Raw genomic sequence first — 20,548 nt, 5'->3', positions numbered from 1 at the left:
TGTACACACTACACAGACAATCGTGAAGTGGTCAGACAAGGACAGTGGCCTCAACAAGCCATCCTCCCACTAGCTGCCCACTCATTACTGTGTACATTGTAGTACCTATGACTTGACTGTGGTAAATAGTGAGATTGTTGTATACATTATGTGTACACACTACACAGACAATCGTGAAGTGGTCAGACAAGGACAGTGGCCTCAACAAGCCACCCTCCCACTAGCTACCCACTCATTACTGTGTACATTGTAGTACCTATGACTTGACTGTGGTAAACAGTGAGATTGTTGTATACATTATGTGTACACACTACACAGACAATCGTGAAGTGGTCAGACAAGGACAGTGGCCTCAACAAGCCACCCTCCCACTAGCTACCCACTCATTACTGTGTACATTGTAGTACCTATGACTTGACTGTGGTAAACAGTGAGATTGTTGTATGCATTATGTATACACACTACACAGACAATCGTGAAGTGGTCAGACAAGGACAGTGGCCTCAACAAGCCACCCTCCCACTAGCTGCCCACTCATTACTGTGTACGTTGTAGTACCTATGACTTGACTGTGGTAAACAGTGAGATTGTTGTATGCATTATGTATACACACTACACAGACAATCGTGAAGTGGTCAGACAAGGACAGTGGCCTCAACAAGCCACCCTCCCACTAGCTACCCACTCATTACTGTGTACATTGTAGTACCTATGACTTGACTGTGGTAAACAGTGAGATTGTTGTATACATAATGTGTACACACAACACAGACAAACGTGAAGTGGAAAGACAAGGACAGTGGCCTCAACAAGCCACCCTCCCACTAGCTACCCACTCATTACTGTGTACATTGTAGTACCTATGACTTGACTGTGGTAAACAGTGAGATTGTTGTATGCATTATGTTTACACACTACACAGACAATCGTGAAGTGGAAAGACAAGGACAGTGGCCTCAACAAGCCACCCTCCCACTAGCTGCCCACTCATTACTGTGTACATTGTAGTACCTATGACTTGACTGTGGTAAACAGTGAGATTGTTGTATACATTATGTGTACACACTACACAGACAATCGTGAAGTGGTCAGACAAGGACAGTGGCCTCAACAAGCCACCCTCCCACTAGCTACCCACTCATTACTGTGTACATTGTAGTACCTATGACTTGACTGTGGTAAACAGTGAGATTGTTGTATACATTATGTGTACACACTACACAGACAATCGTGAAGTGGTCAGACAAGGACAGTGGCCTCAACAAGCCACCCTCCCACTAGCTGCCCACTCATTACTGTGTACATTGTAGTACCTATGACTTGACTGTGGTAAACAGTGAGATTGTTGTATACATTATGTGTACACACTACACAGACAATCGTGAAGTGGACAGACAAGGACAGTGGCCTCAACAAGCCACCCTCCCACTAGCTGCCCACTCATTACTGTGTACATTGTAGTACCTATGACTTGACTACATATAACTGTCGAGATTTAGATGTTCTGCAATGAAGTGCAATGTGTAATTATATATTTAAATTACCATGATAAAATGACATCTTCTTGTTGGAATAACATAATGATGTCGGGAGATTGAAGTTTTATTTAGCTATGTACGATGGTAAAAAGCTATGTTAAATAGGTTTAGAAATTAAATCATACAACAACAGGTTTAAATTACCTGTATCCGTCAAGTGATCCTAGATTGTAGTTGGTTGACTATAGTTGTTTCATGACAACTACTATCATTGACTATAGTCAATGCTACAATCTACGATCACTTGACGGATACAGGTAATTTAAACTCTTTTTTGAAAAAAATTGTGATTCAGAAGCCATTCCATAAAAATTAAATTATATTGTATTTTGTAAACATAATTTTTACTTAATGAGGTTGAGGAAAGATAATTATATACTTAATTAATGCCTTATGATAGTTGATTAGACTGCAAGATATTTGTTATTAGGATATTATTACCATTTATCGGGGAGAAAAAGTAATATAATATCTTCCTGGGATTAAGATTGTAGCGGGAAACATATTCCATTTAGCCAGTGCTGTTGTAGATTGGAAAAAAGATAAATAACCAAGCACATACAGTACTACCATCTAGTGCTGGACTTAATTCAAGTATTAATAATGAAAATTTATATAATCTCTGTGTTAACGTTGCACGTAATGTAACAATAGTCAGCCATTTGTTGTTCCTATAAAAATGTCGACTTACATTTCACTGATTATCATTTCTAGTTTTACCTTGAATATCCTAATTGTTTAGCTCTAACTTGTAGATAAACCTATCTCAATTCCAACGTCCAACACGGGAATGTTGCTGGAAGTCAACAGTCCCGGAAGATCAAATAATTTATACCTGTGCCGCTAGGTCAAAAACTACAATGTTTGCAGTGTCTGTAGATCAAAAGTCCCAGTAAGTCAAATAATACAGTCCGAGCTAAAAACGAGGTCTATGTTAAAGCAATTGACTTATTGGGAATTTGACCTAATGCAACAGCAGTTTTAATATAACGAAATACGGTAAAATACAAGTTCAGTTTCGCTGAGTCAACAGTGCCGGAAGATCAAAAGCAATAAAAGTGAACGTCGATTCAGTGTAAAGTAGACCTCTTGCAACGCTTACTACACCAACAAAACTCGCTTTTAGTTACTTCGTGTTTTGTCATAATTAGAATAGAGCTAAAATTATCATATTTGGTACATAGCTTATCTATTAATGCTTCTTGCCAACTGTTTGGTCAACACTGTAAATAGGTATAGCCTTTCGTCAAAATTTGTGGCATAAAATACCCGCAAGGACGATCTGAAAATTTCTGGTTATTATATACGTTTGTAAAAGGAGATCCATTGAATTGTAGAACTATTTTATGAGTTATAATGTAGTCTACATATAAACTGTGTAAATGTATTACGCCTCGGAAGGGTTGAAACCTGTCCAAACTATCATATATACTATTAAAACGTAAATGGGATTTTTTCACGATTCTGAATCAACCAGACGATGGATTTTCATTAGTTTTGTGTTGAAAGAAAGACAATTTTGAGAACTAGGGAATTTCAAAGCCATAATTTAAAATTAGTGTCCCAGTTTTTTATAAATTAAGTTTTAGTTTTTAAAACGTCTAGCAGCCGATGCTAACCTTCTCCAATAAGTCAATGCTTCTAGCTAGCTTTTAGTACAATATAATTTGCTTAACATAACAGCTGTAACATTCAGCATTTGTGACACAAATTCAGCATTTGGAAGAAAATTCAAATACATACTTATGGTTGGCTTATTTATACTATGTGTAATGCTGACCATTGATACATTTAATTCTTCGGTACGAGGATGGCAGATTAATTAAGTACAGCCAATGGAAAAAAGACTTGCGGTGTACAAAAAAAAAAAAAAAAAAAAATGTTGTTTCAGGAGTCCCACAAGGGTCCATTTTGGGCCCTTATCTGTATAATATCTATGTTAGTAATTTTCCTGCTATCAATAAGGTTGAAATTAGTATGTATGCTGACGACACGTCAGGTGTATGCTGGGCTCAGTCTTTTGATGAACTCAAGCAGGGCATGGCCGAATTTGTACATAAAGCCAGCTCATATTTTGAAAATATTAATTTCAAAGTCAACCTAGATAAGACAGAAATTGTAGTTTTCGGATTGAGTAGTACGGGCATTCCTCTGATAGATTTAGTTAAGGATGATGTGATCTTTGAAAGTAAAGAGTGCTGTAAGTTTTTGGGACTATATATAGATCAGACCTTAACTTTTAAGAATCATATATCTCATGTAAGATCTAGACTTTTAAGTGGAATCAGCCTCCTCAGAAGAATATCTTTTTATTTAGATACAGATACGTTAAGAAGAATTTATTTTGGTGTCATATTTCCTTTCTTGTCTTATGGCCTTATTTTCTGGGGAAGTTCTCCCGACTGTAATTTACATACAGTTTTTGTTCTCCAGAAAAGAGCAATCAGACTGATAGCCAAAGTATGGTACAAAAGGTCTTGTAAAGATATTTTTGTTAATTTAAATCTCCTCACTTTGTATGGACTATACATTTATCAATTAATTATGCTTGTGAAAAATGATGTAAAGCACACAAATAAAAATAGTCAAATCCACAGGTACGACACGAGACGGAAGGATGATTTTCACCGTGTGAGGAGGAATTTCAACAAAACTGGCCGAAGTCCTTTTGTGATGGGGTCAATTTATTTCAACCTCCTACCAAACAATATAAAGGAATTAGAAGGCACTAAATTCAAAATTGCTCTGAAGAATTGGCTAGTTAAAAAAAGACCGTATTCATCAAAAATTTCAGATCTAACCGATTCGGCATAACAATTTGGAAAACTACATTTTGAGTGATCTAAGTTGAGCCCAGGTTTGTACACTAAGAGGTAATATTGTTTTATATACATTGAAATTGTATTCTTTTTTCTTTTGTTTTGACATTGGTGACTTTTGTCTATGCATTGTATATATATGTTTATGGACAATAAATGATTTGATTTGATTTGACATTTTACATCATGTAGCTCATAAACGAGTAAGTTTAGAGCAAAATTGCAAAAAGTAAATTAGTGTTAGAATTGCATCTACATTCCTTAAAGACTATAAAATAAAACGTTTTCCACTTTTCAAGTTTGCCGCCATTTTTTAAATAATATGATTCATATTTTTAATGAATTTTATGGTCTTTTTGGAATGTGGATGCAATTGTTAGACTTTTTTACTATTCGCATTTTTGCTATAAACTTACTTGTTTATGAGCTACATGATGTAAAATGTATACCGGAAGTCATTTTTCCATAGGCTGTAACTCCTAAACGAGTGGGTTTATCGAAAAAATGTCAAGGGTAAAAAAGTTTTTAAATTGCCTATTCTATCCGAAAACATGATAAAATATAGGGTGTTCCATAAGAAATTTCAAATTTGACCGCCATTTTGGAAAATGGCGGCTGAATTTCAAAAAACTAGATACAGTAGTCACCACTCTATGCGACATATTCTAACCAGAAAATTGTAACCGTATGATTCTATAAGCATTGGTAGGATTGCAAAGTACTACACAAACATTATTTCAACAGTTACAATTTCCGCTGACTTTAAAAGAGTCAACTTAAATATTATACTAATGGACACACAACTAAATGGAACAACTAATGGAAATACTCACGATGTACATATAACAGTTCGATACATATAAGCATTGAGTATACACGTCAGTAGATAGTGTATACCCAATGATATATGCAACGGTTCTTGCAATTTATTGCTTATTGTTTTTTAGAGTTGTTTTCGGACTTACTCACACTCGTATTAAGGTTGTCCACGTTTGTCATTGATGATGTAGCCATGTTACACCCATTATCACGAATATGTTTAAAAGTTTTCCGTCTGTTTTTGAATAGCGATAAATTTTTTCACATACTTAAGAACCACCTGATTTCGTGCATTACATGTTCGTCTCAATTTTATTTGCTTTAGTAGGCATTCTTTTGGTTGATGAGGACTTCAATCGGCCCTTTCAATGATTGCTCATGAAATACAGTACTTTGTCCATTAATTTTTATTGTTTGGTAAAATGGATTAAATTATCACAATTTCCGCTGACTTTAAAAGAGTCAACTAAACTATTATACTAATGGACACACAACTAAATGGAACAACTAATGGAAATTCTCACGATGTACATTCGTTCGATATAAGCATTGAGTATACACGTCAGTTGTATACCCAATGATATAAGCAACGGTTCTTGCAATTTATTGCTTATTGTTTTTTAGAGTTGTTTTCGGACTTACTCTGTTTTCGGACTTACTCACACTCGTATAAGGTTTTCCACGTTTGTCATTGATAATGTAGCCATGTTGCTTTGAAATGGCGACCATACAAATGTATGCATTTTAAGCCAAGTATGAATGGAGATGAGTGTGGGATGAGTGGAGCGATCTTGTTGTCCTGTTTGTGACTAAGGCCGACATAATCCTTAGACACAGCTGTTAATTAATAGTGCATACAGTCAATTAATAGCAGCAGAGGTCAAGTTTGGTATCAAATTAAAGGTTTTATTCATAAAAATACATTGCCGCAAACCCAAACTCAAACGATGATGATGATAATAACGTTAATGATGTTGCTAAAACGTATCGTTTGAAATTTAACAGCTGAAAATAAGTGAAATAGAAAAGGTTTTGGTTAAATCCATGAAATTGTAATTGGACACTAGTAAATACTAGTGCACTTGTTGCTACCTCCCCCCTTCGGTTTCATGTATTCCTCTCAATCAGTTCAAACCTAGGAGGATTAAACATTAATGTTACCTAATTAATGTTAAATCCTCCTAGATTCAAACCTGAAACACCCAGATCGAAACTCGCCTGTCGTTATTTTACCATCGCTTTTTTTTTAAATATATTTTTCAAAAAAGAAAGATTATATTGATTTACTTTGGATTTTAAAAATGTTAACGTTTTATTTTGTTAAAGATTTATGGTGATACGTAGATATTGTGGTGTAGTAAAGTATATTATATTGTAGTTAAGTGTTAAATTTTGAAATTTTAGGGTGAATCGAGATGAATCTTTTTTTATAACATGGGTCTCTCCTATTTTAACATACATACCAAGTTTCATAAACATCGGTTGGAAAAGTGCAAAGATAAATATTTGTATGTAAAAAATACAAAATGGTGGATATCTGGTTAACGAAACGATTTTGGAAAAAATGTTATCCTTGATTTTCTGTTTATTTTGACCCAAGGAATTACTAGGTAAAGTATCTCCTCGCTTATTTTTATAACACCCTGTTTATGATGTATTCTTTTAAGTGAAAAATGTAAGCTGGTAATACAGAAAGATGTTTTATAAATAATATGAATGTACTGGTGATCTGTATATTCATCTTTTTCTTGTTCTTAGAACTGTAAATTAAAAGTCCAATCAGCAGTCGCATCGTCCGATGTAGTTCTTTCCATGCGTTGCGAAATGCTAAATTTGCCGTCCTCTTCAACCCAAGTTATCTATTGAACCACTGATTGTAAAAAATTCAAAAAAATATATTTTACGCAACACACTTTTGGCTACAAATTTGCCACAGACAAATCCTCTCTAACCCAAAAACAAACAAAAAATCTCGCATGCTAACTTTTTCATGTTAGAAATCACGATTTAAAAACTATTTCACCATACATATCAATTTGTATTAATTAGATCGGTAAATAGTTTAAAGTTTCAACAAAATAGTCATCGAGTAGGACTAACCAAGAAGCTCTGTGCCAATTTTCAAAATTTTAGCACAACTTTAAGTACACCAAAACGCGAAATTATTGAAGTCATGCGTCGAGAGGACTATCGTTGTTTTTAACAGATTATACTTTTGACCTTCCGGCACTGTTGACTCAGCGAAACTGAACTTATATTTTATCTTATTTCGTTATATTAAAACTGCTGTTGCATTAGGTCAAATTCCCAATAAGTCAATTGCTTTAACATATACCACGTTTTTAGCTCGGACTGTACTATTTGACTTACTGGGATTTTTGATCTACAGACACTGCAAACATTGTAGTTTTTGACCTAGTGGCACAGGTATAAATTATTTGACCTTCCGGGACTGTTGACTTTCTGCAACGCGTCCCCTAACACACGTTATAAAATAAACTGAATGACTTTCAGCACAGAAAACATACTACTATAACCGTAGTATGTTTTCTGTGCTTTCAGGAACATTAGTGACAACATTATAAAAAGTAAAATGAAAATCCTCTAATCTAGGTTGGAGCTCCTTCTTCTCGGTTGTAAATTCAAGCAACCCACTGACATATAGACAATTAAAACTATACAAACTGTATCGTAAACATTGGTTCCATTGATGCAAAGCTAGGTTGGTCCTGCTTATCCCAAGTCAGGGCTTCTTGGGGTAAGTAATGACAAGCTAATGTGTTTGTCGATAGTAAAGAGCAATCGTTAACTATTCGTTAAATGAATGTCAGATTTTTGACCAAACTTTGCATAACTGACCCCCACCTGAATTCTCTACATTCAAATGAAGTACGTTTATGACTAGCGTACAGGTTTATCTGTTCTGATCTCTCGATTGGGTAGAATTGATCGCTAATTAGAATGCAATTGTTATCTCTTGTTTCCACAATCGACACCACACGATGCCACGGATAACGACGCGTGCCCTTCCACAAAGGTCGACAGTCGTTAGAGTTGTTTGATGACGCAAGATGAAAGTTGTGTTTCTAAAATCACTTCATTTGTTTACCAGATCTGCTGGGTAGTTCTGGACAAATGATGTGTATGTTTGCACGCCCGAGGATGATAACAATAATCCTGTGGTGATACAGCAATACGAGGATCTATGTAGGATTACGCCTTCACAGAATAACACATCTGACTAAATCACTTGTTTTGTGGTGTAGTCATCATGTTGTAAGGAGTTTAATCAAGTGTTGTGTTGGTTTTGATTACTTTTGTGTTATTAAATTAATTTTTAAATGTTGTTGATTTCCTGCCAATCTTATTTTTTATCCTAACTAATCGTATCAAAACAATAATCACTTACTTAAGTTTATTTATTTTTGTATCATGGTATTGTTTATTGATATGATTTCCTTGATTAGTTTCCATAATCTTCCAATCTCATTAAAATGTTATCTGATTAACTACTCACTTCATCGTGTATGTTGTAAGGAATATCATTATTTGATATTATTATTATTTTGGTTGATTAGATGCATTTAACCTCTAAAATCCTCGCAATATAAACTACTAATATATTTTACAACAAGTCAATTTTGTTTGCTTTAAACTACATGCAATATAACGATCATATAATACATTCGAGCTACTTTTCAATGGAAATGTTTTAAAAAGTGAAAACCTTTTGTGCTTCTGAGTGTAGCATTAAAGAATTGAGTCTTCAATTTACTCACTGAGTCGCTTGTGATGTTGTGTGACTTGACCGGAAGCATATACAGTATTTAGAATACTATTGCTTGAACGCACAATTAATTGCTGCTACTAACTTGTAACACTATTTTAATTGCGAACAGCCAGTAAATTTTAAGAACTGCATCATTTATGTAGTTATTATATAAATGGCGAGTTCAATAAATATACAAAGTATTCTCTGCAATTGTTCTATTGTTCTCATCGAGCAGTTATCAATTATTTGAGCCACGAGCTAGTGATATCACTTGAGTGCATTACATAAGTGATTATAGTGAAGGTTGTCCAACGCCCCACCCTACTTATCACTTCATAATTTTTTGTCCACTTTTCGGATTTTAGACAACTTTCCTAAACATCTGATATTATTGTATTGCGATTAATTCTATAAGTTTGCATTACTATTTCTTTCAATTCAAGCAGCAATTCACACGTTCATTAAAATTTAATCAATTCTTTAAATAAGAGGTTTGTTAACTTCTTGTAAAATGTCAGTAGATTCTACAATAACTTTGTTTCGTTAACATATTATCTACACTAAAATTTTTAGCAAATAGATGGGGTTTTTTGTTAAATTTAACAACCATTGAATTTTGGCCTTAGGTAAACATTTTTAGACGAATGGTTGTATTGAACTATCCCTCAACCCCTGGTATAATATGAAAAGTTTTGCTATAACACGTAAATTGTCTTATGTTATTAACCAAAAATAAGACACAATTAATCTTTATTTACAGGGCATTAAATATTTTGTCTCTCGTAATAAATGTATATTTTGTACAGCTCCGTTTATGATCACTAGGAAACTAAGTGGCAAGGTTGGTTGGACGGAGATCGAGGAAATAACTAAGGAAACTTGAAGGACGGGTTGCTCAAGTAGGGAAATTACCCTTTACTTTAACGATAAGTTTTACAATAAATCACATATCCCGCATTTACTAATTAACTACGGTACCCCCTTTTATCCCACACTATAAGATATTCGCCTCGTTTTGCTTATATGCTATCCTTAGCCGATGAACACAAAATGCTGTGTTCTATTTTAGCATTCAGTTTTTTTATAACCCATGCTGGAAAAATGTCCCGCATTTGCAATAAATCCCGCAAGTAAAAATGTGGTCCTGCAGTTTGGCAAAGGCCCAACTGAACAACAGTCTTTGCATTATACAACATGATGAGTCATTGATTCTTGTAACCTCTCCGAGAACGCTATATTGAATATCGAACTTTGGTAGTGAATAATAGGGAAATCTATTGTGGATACTGTAAACAGTGTTGTAAATAAAGTGAATAACAAACAAATGAACATTTCGGTAACTTATAAGTCTTTCCTCTCCTTTTTGAAAGTATTTTGATTTGCTTGACAAAGTTGTCTTTTCATAATGGTAGATCTTATGAGAGTATATTAATAATATATATCGAGAAAATTAGGTTGCAAAATTTATTGATGATCCAAAGGGAAAATATTTGAACATGTATGAAAATTATTTAATGTTTTTAACTTAATATTGACAATGGACAAAAAACGTTATCAAGTTAAATAAACATAAGATGTGGTGTTACCAAGAAAACTATCTTCATTACTCTCACCATTACGCAACTTACTGAAAATCAGTTCAAACCGTCAACATTTGCTCCATACAAATTTACCTCTTTTTGTTTCCTTAGCACACAGTGGCTGATTTCGACGTAACTCTAAACAGTTCTGAAAAATGCAATAGAATAACAAGAATGACTAGTTCTCGGTAAGATTGCATAAGTTCTCTTATCAGTTGTTATCGTAGGATGGTACTGAGGCGTCGGCCGCTAATCTCTCTAGCTCTTTGTCTCGGTGGAGATGGATGAGTCAAAGAACGTTCAGAGTCTGCTCTGCCAAGTGACTCAGTCTCATCTGTGGTAATTCGCGGTGGATTTACGATCTCGTCTGCGCGTCCCACACACTTGGCGGTAATATACCACGCTCCCTTGCGTTTAACGACAGAAATCCTAGCGGAGTCAATATTTAAATCTCAATAAAGACTTGAAGACTTAATTGTGGTTTTGATTTGAATGAAATTTCAAGTTGTCAGCCATCAAGCGCATGTGTTGTGTCGATTGAAATGGAGAAGTGGTGTTAGTTGTAGGATGCTACATTACTTGATTACCCTATTTACTACCCTGACATTTTAAAGAGTTTCTCCTCTACATAAGGAAGGATCACCTACTGGACGTCCGGGATGCCCAGTACTCCAGTGGACTGTGCGTAAATAAAAGACAACAAGTAACGCAAGGGGTGATCTGGTACAACGGAAACAAAATAAAATTGATATTTTTGGGGGGCGATGCCGGGACTGACACAACATTGTTGACTTGAGTTCGTAGTCCGACTCGGCTTTGTCTTGTGTTAATACTCATAGAAGATGTTTAACTGGATGCAATGCATCTATAATTACGATTTTGCTGTGTGAACCCATGTCAATACAACCCAAAGGTGGCTTGTAAAGGTTGTTTACAGTTACCTTAAGGTACTTACATACAATACCAATTATACCAAGGCAAAAATGTGGTTCGGCTTCCACTATAGACTGAAGGTCCCTTAGTTGCCATTAGCTGCATTTGCTATTAATTAACAGCTGTGTTTAAGGAATGTCGGCCTTAGTCACTAACAAGACTACGAGATCGCTCCACTCATCCTCCCTCATCATTCACTCATAGTTTGGTTAAAATACACACATAGTGGCGTTCCAATCGTAAATAATTGATATAATTGATACAATATAAGATTGCCAACAGATCCACCGTGGCTGCATTAGGGTTCTGTCAAGTATCAACAATAACAAATGCCACCTCGGAAGGAAGAGGTGTCGTGTAGAATGTCATTGTCATTCGAATGATTAATCTTATTAGCTGCGGCAGACTCAGACACCCGCCCCACGTGTAAATGACACCACTGCTGGTGTATATCGACCACTAGGTGTCACCAGTTAGCGTGTGGTGTGCCGTAATGAGCGGCTGCCGTTACCTCTTTGTCAACAGTCAACATTCCCAGACACCCTTCGAGTTATCAAAACCAGTCTTTGTTTAATGTTTTGCTTATAACAGATAAGGTTCCCCAGTGTTTTGCTTAGGAATCAAGTAGTGATGAGATTGTTTTTAGAGACATGTGTGCAGAAACTTTACTGAGCTAAAGATGTGTTGTGGAATTAGTGACTGAATTAAATTACTACATTTACCGGTTGGAAATACAAGGTCTTTGAAAGGGGACAAATATATACATTGCACATCCTTGTAGAAGCTGTTACCAGTTTTAGATTGAAAATTAGGTAAGTTGAATTGCCTCCGATAGAATGGGCTGAAAAGGCTGATGTAAATTGCTGATTCCTTCATTCACTATGCACTATGGAGTAATGTCCTCGGATAAGCACTCAGCATGTTGTTTAATAAGTTGCCCTAATATTTTAATATTTTTAAATTCCATTTTTTAGCCCCTGAACTGCTTAATATAGACCAAATTAAAACATACCGGGTAAACAAATTTTAAATTCGGGGTATATAAAATAAATTGTATGGAATGCCCTAATTTTTATATTGGACAGACTGGCAGAACTTTTACTCAACGCTTCAAGGAACACTACCCCGACCCCAAAACTAATAAACAAAAATCAACGTTTGCCCAACACTTAAAAGATACTTATCATTCTGTAGACAAAATAGAAAACAGCTTACAAATGTTACACATTTTCAACAAAAGGAATAAGCTAGATTCTCTGGAACAGTTTGAAATATACAATAGCTACAAAAACGAAGAAATTAAACAACATATTTTAAATGAAAAATTAAATTTCAATTCCCATGCAATATTTAATACAATTATCTCTCATAGCTCTGGACACAAGCAAGTCAACCTTTGTACCTCTGATAACAGGGGAGCCGAGACTTCTAGTTTTCCTGCCAGTTCTGTCTCTGTCAGTGCCGTGATCGGGGTGCAATAATAGTGCTGTAGGCCTACATGAAAATGTTTTGTTCGTGCGTGTTAAATGTAAATACAGTTTTATGTTTGAATGTAAATTTCTACAACTTGACAAGTCCAATTCGGGTAGTATAATGTTTCAATGTTTCTGTGTACCACTTGAAAATGCCAACATGGCAAAACATGTAGTATTAAAAAAAAAACACTATTTGAATTACAAGACGAGGTATGTTTTAATTTAGTTAATATTTTTGTGTGGCACTTTTGCCAGTGGAATTTAGGACTAATAGATTGTAAACGGTTAAAATAAAGCGATCTTTATCCTTCGAATCTTTGTGAATCTAGATCAAATCCATCCCTCTCGCACCGAATTGAAGGTTACATTTCATCTCGGATCTGTGATTTTTAACACAAATTATGAAAGGGTTGAAGCCTGTAATAGTGATGTTCGTACAGTGTAGAGCTTGCCTCGTTACGGATTGACGCAAACAGGATGTTTTATAAATAGACAGCAGTGAGCGGTGTCTGCGGGCGGCACTTGTCTCAATAACGGCTTGTTCATCTCATCTGCAGACTGCAGGGGGCAGGGGGCAGGGATGTGGGGCAGAGCAAGAGTTGCAGAGTTAATCACACTGGACGGGGAAAATCACTTGTTCGCTTACTGTGCAAAATCTCGTTTAGAAGTTTTTAGCTTCGGTTGTAAGTCTTGAAATCGTCTATACCCAAGGATTAAATGATAAATACTTGCGGTACAGATTTGTGGAGTTAATCACCATGGTCTGGAGAAATGATCTGCCCGCCTTCTTTGAACAACCTTGCAGAGAAGTTTTGGCTTTTGAAATGTCCTTTGACTTCACCCTAGGTTTTAGACAATCGAAAAATATTTTGAGTATTGTTAGTCTATGGTATTATCATTCCAGTCATATTATAAGGTCGAACAACTGTGTTGGTCTCAACAGACGACGTAGAGACTTATAAATTGGCCACGGTTTAAAATGTGTACTTATACGTTGTAGGTCTCCATTATGTTTAATATGGGAAGGTGTTTGGATATCTCAAAAGGTTTTTAAATGGTTCCTAAAAGAGTTATCTAGTGTAAAGTCGTAAAGGATGGTTAGTTCATGGTACAGTTATTTGAGAAAATGTTTGTTTAAGGGATGGCGAGACGGGTTGTTTAGTAAATGTGTACATGTAGTTATTTATATCTTCATCACTCAGTCTAATGCGTTGTTATGAGTGTATGTACGCCAAATCCTCTGTTCCCGAGGACGACAACCAAGATTCTGTTGACTCTATTGGTCCTGTATGTATTGGTGGTATTGGCGGGAACGAGGAGGGTTGTCGCGTCTGCATCGTCAAGTGGTGTGATGAATAATAACGAGTTTGTTCATTCACTTAGACAACATTTGCATAAACGATTTGTCTCCTGTTGTCTCCTTGTGTAGGCAACCGCTCACAACATTGGGGCTTGTCTGTGTCTTAAGCGTTTTGTGAGCATGAGCACAGAAAACGTATAGTAGTACGTTTTCTGTGGCATGAGACAAATTTTACATTTAAAACCAGCTGTTTGAAAATCCAACAATATGTAAGGAATGTTGGGTTTAAAGTATCGTCAGTCCAGTAACTGTTATGGCGGTCGGTTGTATGCGCGTGGGACTCAGGAATGTCCAAGTGACACTAAACAACTCTTTTTGTCTCCCAAGTGATGTGATGCACTTCGTCACTTGGTACAGTCTTGTGTTTGTGTGTGGAAGTGTCAACCATTAACAGCGTTTATGTGGAAGTGTAAAATGCGGGGTGTAAAGTAAGTACACAATCGTTACTGTGGTATTTTTTTTTTATTTACATGAATTTCATTATTACCCTGTGCGTAATAAACATAAAATATTGAGAGGGCCCCTTTTATACTACATACTACTGTATTAGTTCGAAAACAGAGAATGCTAGACCAAGAAAATGCGCTGTGTGAATTTGTATTGAAGTAATATTTTGCATAAAAATGGATATTTATATTTATGAAAATGAATTAATGTCGTCTGACCGACTGTCATTCATGTATTGCCAAACCATTCATCCGATCGCCATGAAACTTTGGGAAGTTGCTCTATATGTGTCCGTCCAAATATTAATAACATAATATTTAGGTATTTTATGGATTTATTAATACTAAAACTTAACTTTCCATTTGTCAGTTACCCCTACATTATTATAGCGTCTTAATAATTTTCTGTTTGGTTGTGTATGTTTACTATCATAGTAAATGATCAAAACGTTTAGATATGTTTGTATTCCTAATATGGCGCCAAAATGTATTCTTAACACAGATAGGTACTAAATTGATTATATCAACAAATATTTGCTAACGCAAATCAGAATAAATACACAAAAACTTAGCCTTAATTTTCTTACTTTTAAGAGTTTTGTCATCGAATATAGACCTTGGTTTAAAATGTTACTTTAATTTATAGTATAAATTTTTACTTACCCGATAATACCTTTAACTAAACTAAAAAATATTTGTATCGCTTCCCTAACCTATGCTTGTATTGACAGATTTGTAATACATTTTCATTCGAATTCTAGCCGCCCAATCTTAGTGTGTCGATACCCAACACATTTCCTAGATAATAAGGAAGGTTGGAACCTCTTTCCGGCGGTTTTGGTCAAGGGCCATGAGTGCGTATAAAGAGTTGTATGTCCCGTTAACTATTGTATTGTCTCTTGATGCACATGAGCCGAATACGACCGCGATATGCTGGCTGAGGTCCAGACCCATCCTCGGTCGTCGCTGGCACAAGTGGAACGTGTTGATGGATGGGATTGCCGATGATGCTCGAGTTGTTGTGAACAAGGATTTCGGTGAGTCACAGTTGTTTTTGGATTTGTCATGAAAACGGTGTCATTGAAGTACTCGCCTGTTGAGTAGTGTGTTATTGGTTTAGAGCAACGGTTGATTCGAATACTTATTTATTTTTAGTAGTAATACATACACTTCCATATCTTTTGACACAAACAACCGAATGAAAATATCGATCGATATATCGTTTGGTTAGTTAGGTAAGGTTAACCTAACCTAACTAACCAAACGATTTATCGAATTAAACAATCGAATAATCAATATTACTCATTCGGTTGTTTGTGCCAACAGATATGGAAGTGTACCAGTATTTTTGTTACAGTGTTGCTGTTTTTAAAAACTCAAGCTTATCCTAGAATGAAGAAAATTTAAACTAGATTGTACATTTACGCCCAATAGGCCTACCTATGTATAGTCATGCATGACATATGACTGGTTACGTCGATGATTAGCCTGCTGAAGGTTTAATGTTAGGAGTAGTGTACACAATTGTTTGTATTATTAATCTTTTAAATCTTCCAACGATATACAAATAAACGTTTAGATTTTTACTAAGAGATACCTTCCAATATTCATTGGCAAGCAGTCGCAATTGCATTTATTCTCCTCGATGATAACATGGAAAACAATACCGGCTATTGAAATTTTTTAATATACTGTATATGTAACTAGTTCCTGAAATTACTGTTAATAACTGCTTTCTTGAATAAAAATGTGACACAGTACTAAATATTGTCTCTTTGGGCTGATTTAAAAATTTTTAAATGTTGATGGAAAAGTTAACAAAGCTATTTTCTGGGTAAAACCCTTCCAATCATATTCTAACTGGTCTATAATGCAAATAAATAGTGTTAACGTGTTTGATGTATGTCTTGACAAACTCAGAGTATTTCTACGACAGATTTCGCCAATTTGGTCACAGTACTTTCATATTGTATAACAATTCAACGAACAGGGTGTTTTGTCCTTCTGAAGCCTAAGGATATTCCCCTTTAGGGCAATTCGCTGAAATAATGAAGGAATTAAATATTCATACAACCTGCTTGATGAAGAGTCATCGGACTGTACCACCCTTATCCAATCTAAATGAGTGGTGTTTACCACACGCTGTTCGTTGCGATCACATGTCTAGTTCTGGCCAGCCTGTAGGTCGATGTTCCACGTGTTACACGATGTAAGGAGGTCCTGGCCAGGTCGTGTTTGTTATGCTACAGGCTACACGGCCTCTTGGCTCGTATGATGTCTCGTACCGCTTGTAGTATCGCCTGTCCAATGTCCACTCCACATTGTCGCTCTGTCATGGTCAGTCTTCACCAAAGCCGCTATACACTCAGGCTAATGTAGTTTTCATACGGTCGTGACATTTTAAATGCGTTATTGCTAGATTAGCGTGACTTATTTCGTGTTTAATATGTAATTTAAGGGTGTGTTCGAATTGTATTGCAGATTGATGTGAAGTTCTATATTATTGAGGTAAGGAGACATTATTCTCGTGATCTGTTTTATTTGCTTTTTATTTTAAGTTCAGTAGTTTAAACACTGAATTAGTTATATTTGATGTGGTATGAAGACACAAGTAAATAATAATATAATTGATTCCTGGATACTAGGGTAGGCTAGACAATAGGCATAGGCTATCATCTGTATGGTTAAGCGTTAACCAGTCTTTTATTGAAATTGAAGATGGTTGAATGACCTTCTGACAAAGTATATTACTGGAAAATTCATATTTTCCCCTTAACTTTTAACACTATGATAGGATTTACTATTCATCTTAGGGTTCTAGTGTATATTTACAATAAGTCCTTTTATTTTTAATTGGTTGTCAATCAGAAATTGAGAGCAGCAGCAGCTCTGTTGGCGGTTCATACCACAACTTCAATTCTAAAATTTAACTCGGCGTTGGAATAACAACGTATATCGGTAGTAAAAAACAGTAATAATAGTTTTTTTAGTCACTGGCAATCAGATGCTTGCTATAAAGAAAATCTCTATCCCTAAAGTCCGTTAAGTAATGGCGACTATTGTTCTGAAGTCTCCATCCATAATCTTTTAATGTTACAGTTTTAGTTTTTTATTTAACGGTTTTAGTGATTTTGGTAATGTGTGACACAAGAATGGTTGCTTTGGTCTGTGGTGTGTCCTGGATGTTAAGGATGAAAATGTCGTATGTAGAGATATCTGTTGGGGAGATGTTGGTACTGTGTGTCCTGGATGTTCAGGATGAGGATGTCGTGTGTAGAGGTAGGAGCAACACGCGATCACGCCTTAGTGTTGCGCAACACGGCGATGTTTGACATTGACACGAACGTTCATCTCTTATTTAGCGAGCCAGGGCCACCACTTCATAATACACCTCTCACCATAACTGTATCAGTATTCCGGCAAATTTTAACTTCAACATGTTACCAACATTCCAACATTCAGTTGGGGGAATATTTACAACACTTCGCAATAAAAAGCAAACTTGTATGAAAGTACAGAATAAGACATTGTATTGCGTTATGAAACTATGTGAACGGTTATATGGGAAATATATTGAAAGTAGAGCTGCGTGGTAAGCCTAACTTATTCAAGAGCGCCCGCAGAATTTTTACCAGGGATATCTCGTTACATAGGTCGAAGAATAGACAGACCTCTGTAAAAATCTAGGTATTACGGTTCATTTTGAAATATTATTGGGCTATTAAGCCGGAATCCTATTCAATATCGTCTGCAATATACAATAAATTTGTGTCTACAATATTCATGAATATTTGGAACTCAGCAACACCTTTTTGCTTAATTTGTCAAAAACATAAAAATATCACTATTCGTTTAAAGCAAATTATTAGAAAATACCTACATGTCGCCGACATGTACGCCGACACACCAGAGTGCGTTATAAAGTGATATGAGCGGGTGAGTGTTTAATAGATGAGATGACTACTTTGAGTAATTAGACGATCTGTCGTCCGACGCTGTGGAATTAGTGAATCTCAATCAATCTTTCATGATAGCCCTGATAGTACGGAAGGTTCGGTACATTGTGTATGTATGGACGGATGTTGTCTGGGGTGGGTGGCACCGGAACACACCGCCACTGTCACTAAACTGTCTGATACAATACAATGACCACAGCAGCAGTTGACGGTGTGTGACATCGCCGATGTCCTGGTCACGGGATGGGATTGAATTAAATGAAATGCTTTATCTTCCATTAGGCATAAAATGCAATAGACATCGTCAAAACACATAACAATATACAAATTTCATATAAATTAAAACTAAAACGCAAAAATCACACAGCAAACAAAAGCAAACCATGCACAAAACTACTGTTAAAACAATCCGTTACTTACTTTTGAAAAACTCTCTCACTGTCTTCTTTGGAATGTCGAAGAAATCGCGGGTCTTATAAAGTGAGAAAGCCAATAAAAGTACCCCGAAGATTGTTTTGGAATTTTCTTTTGGTTTGGTTTCAAGTTGTACATGAAATGTGGTTAAGAAGCCTCATGCTTAACTGGCTAGAATTTCTTTTTGTTTTACTTAACCTAACAAATGGTACATCAATATTGTTCTTATTTCTGGTATTGTACGTATGTTGATCACCCCTACGACTGATTGACTGGAGATCATTTTTTACTTGCACAACTGAAACAAAAACATACAAACTACAAACGGTCATGATTCCCTCATTAACAAAGAGAGGTCTGCAAGGGGCATCATACTCAGCATTTGCTAGGATTCCTACTGTTCTTTTTTGTATTAGCAATACATAATTTACTTCAGCAGACCCACCCCAGAGTCTGAGCCCATACAAAAGAATTCGTTGAATAAAAGCTACATAGGCTTTTTTAAATCAGCTTTTACTCAGCCAACTTTGTAGACTCTCAAAAGGAAGATAACTCTGGAGAGTTTGCTATTAATCAGCTGTTTTGGTGAAATTACGACTGTAAATTCATAACATGGACCGAAGGTCGAATGTGAATTTGTTGATATTCTTATGGAAACCTGAATATTTTGGTTGATTGCAATGGAAACCAATCCATGAAATAATTCAAGTTTAATAGCGTACCTTCGGAAGCTCAGGGAGCAGATCTCTCGGTCGATATTGAAACAAAAATGTGGAAGAATATAGTAACTGGATACTTAAATTATCTTTGTAGAAAAAAATCTAATTTTGTCCTATGCTAGTGGATAGACAGGCAGGCTGACAGGCATGTAGCTTGTTTATTTTTTAAGTAATAAAAAAATTACAACTGTGATAACAAACAGCTGTTAAATGATGTGTTCATATTTTTGAACCACCATCGGAAAGTAAATTTCCAAAATGTTTTGTAGATAAAAGCGTGACAATAGGCCTATACTTTCGTAAACTTTACAATTAATTATATAACTTGTCTGATGTTTGATATACAACAAAATACATTTGAAAATGTTATCGCTCTGCAATCGAAACATGAAGTTAAACAGGATTTCATTCGCCACATATAATTATTAAACCATATTTTTTTGCGATCTTGACAAAACATCAACGATCAAAACACAACCTGTAGAGAAAGATATTAGAATTATTCAGTTATGAATGAATGAGTAATCTGTAGTGAAGAAACCTAACCTGACGCACAGCGATGTACCTCATTAATTACTAATTAAGTTTAGCTGTAATGGACCGCCCTGAAAGCTATGATCGTTGTTCAGGTGGTATTCGTTTCACAGTTCACTGCTTGCGCATGGACGAGAACGCTCTACATTACGGAAGTGACCAACCCATTGTTGTGTGGTTATT

General features: G+C 35.7%; 1 protein-coding gene across 10 annotated transcripts in view; it reads left to right on the top strand.

Moving 5' to 3' along the window:
- The window catches only part of LOC129004874 (F-actin-monooxygenase Mical-like), a 138,527-nt gene that overhangs the window by 51,516 nt on the left and 66,463 nt on the right, over positions 1–20,548 (top strand). Inside the window, exon 1 of one of the 10 annotated variants that reach the window (XM_054433563.1) lies at positions 15,761–15,779. The exons of the other annotated variants lie outside the window; for them this stretch is intronic. The gene's annotated coding sequence lies outside the window, so the exon portion shown is untranslated. Of the gene's footprint in view, positions 1–15,760; positions 15,780–20,548 lie in introns of those variants that run through there. 10 annotated transcript variants of the gene reach the window in all.

Source organism: Macrosteles quadrilineatus, unplaced genomic scaffold (assembly GCF_028750875.1).
Source record: "Macrosteles quadrilineatus isolate MER2022 unplaced genomic scaffold, UCM_ALF_1.0 Scaffold_12__1_contigs__length_5162894, whole genome shotgun sequence".
NCBI classification, from domain to species: Eukaryota; Metazoa; Arthropoda; class Insecta; order Hemiptera; family Cicadellidae; genus Macrosteles; species Macrosteles quadrilineatus.
Note: the sequence above shows the minus strand (reverse complement) of the source record. Positions and strands in the feature narration are given on the sequence as shown.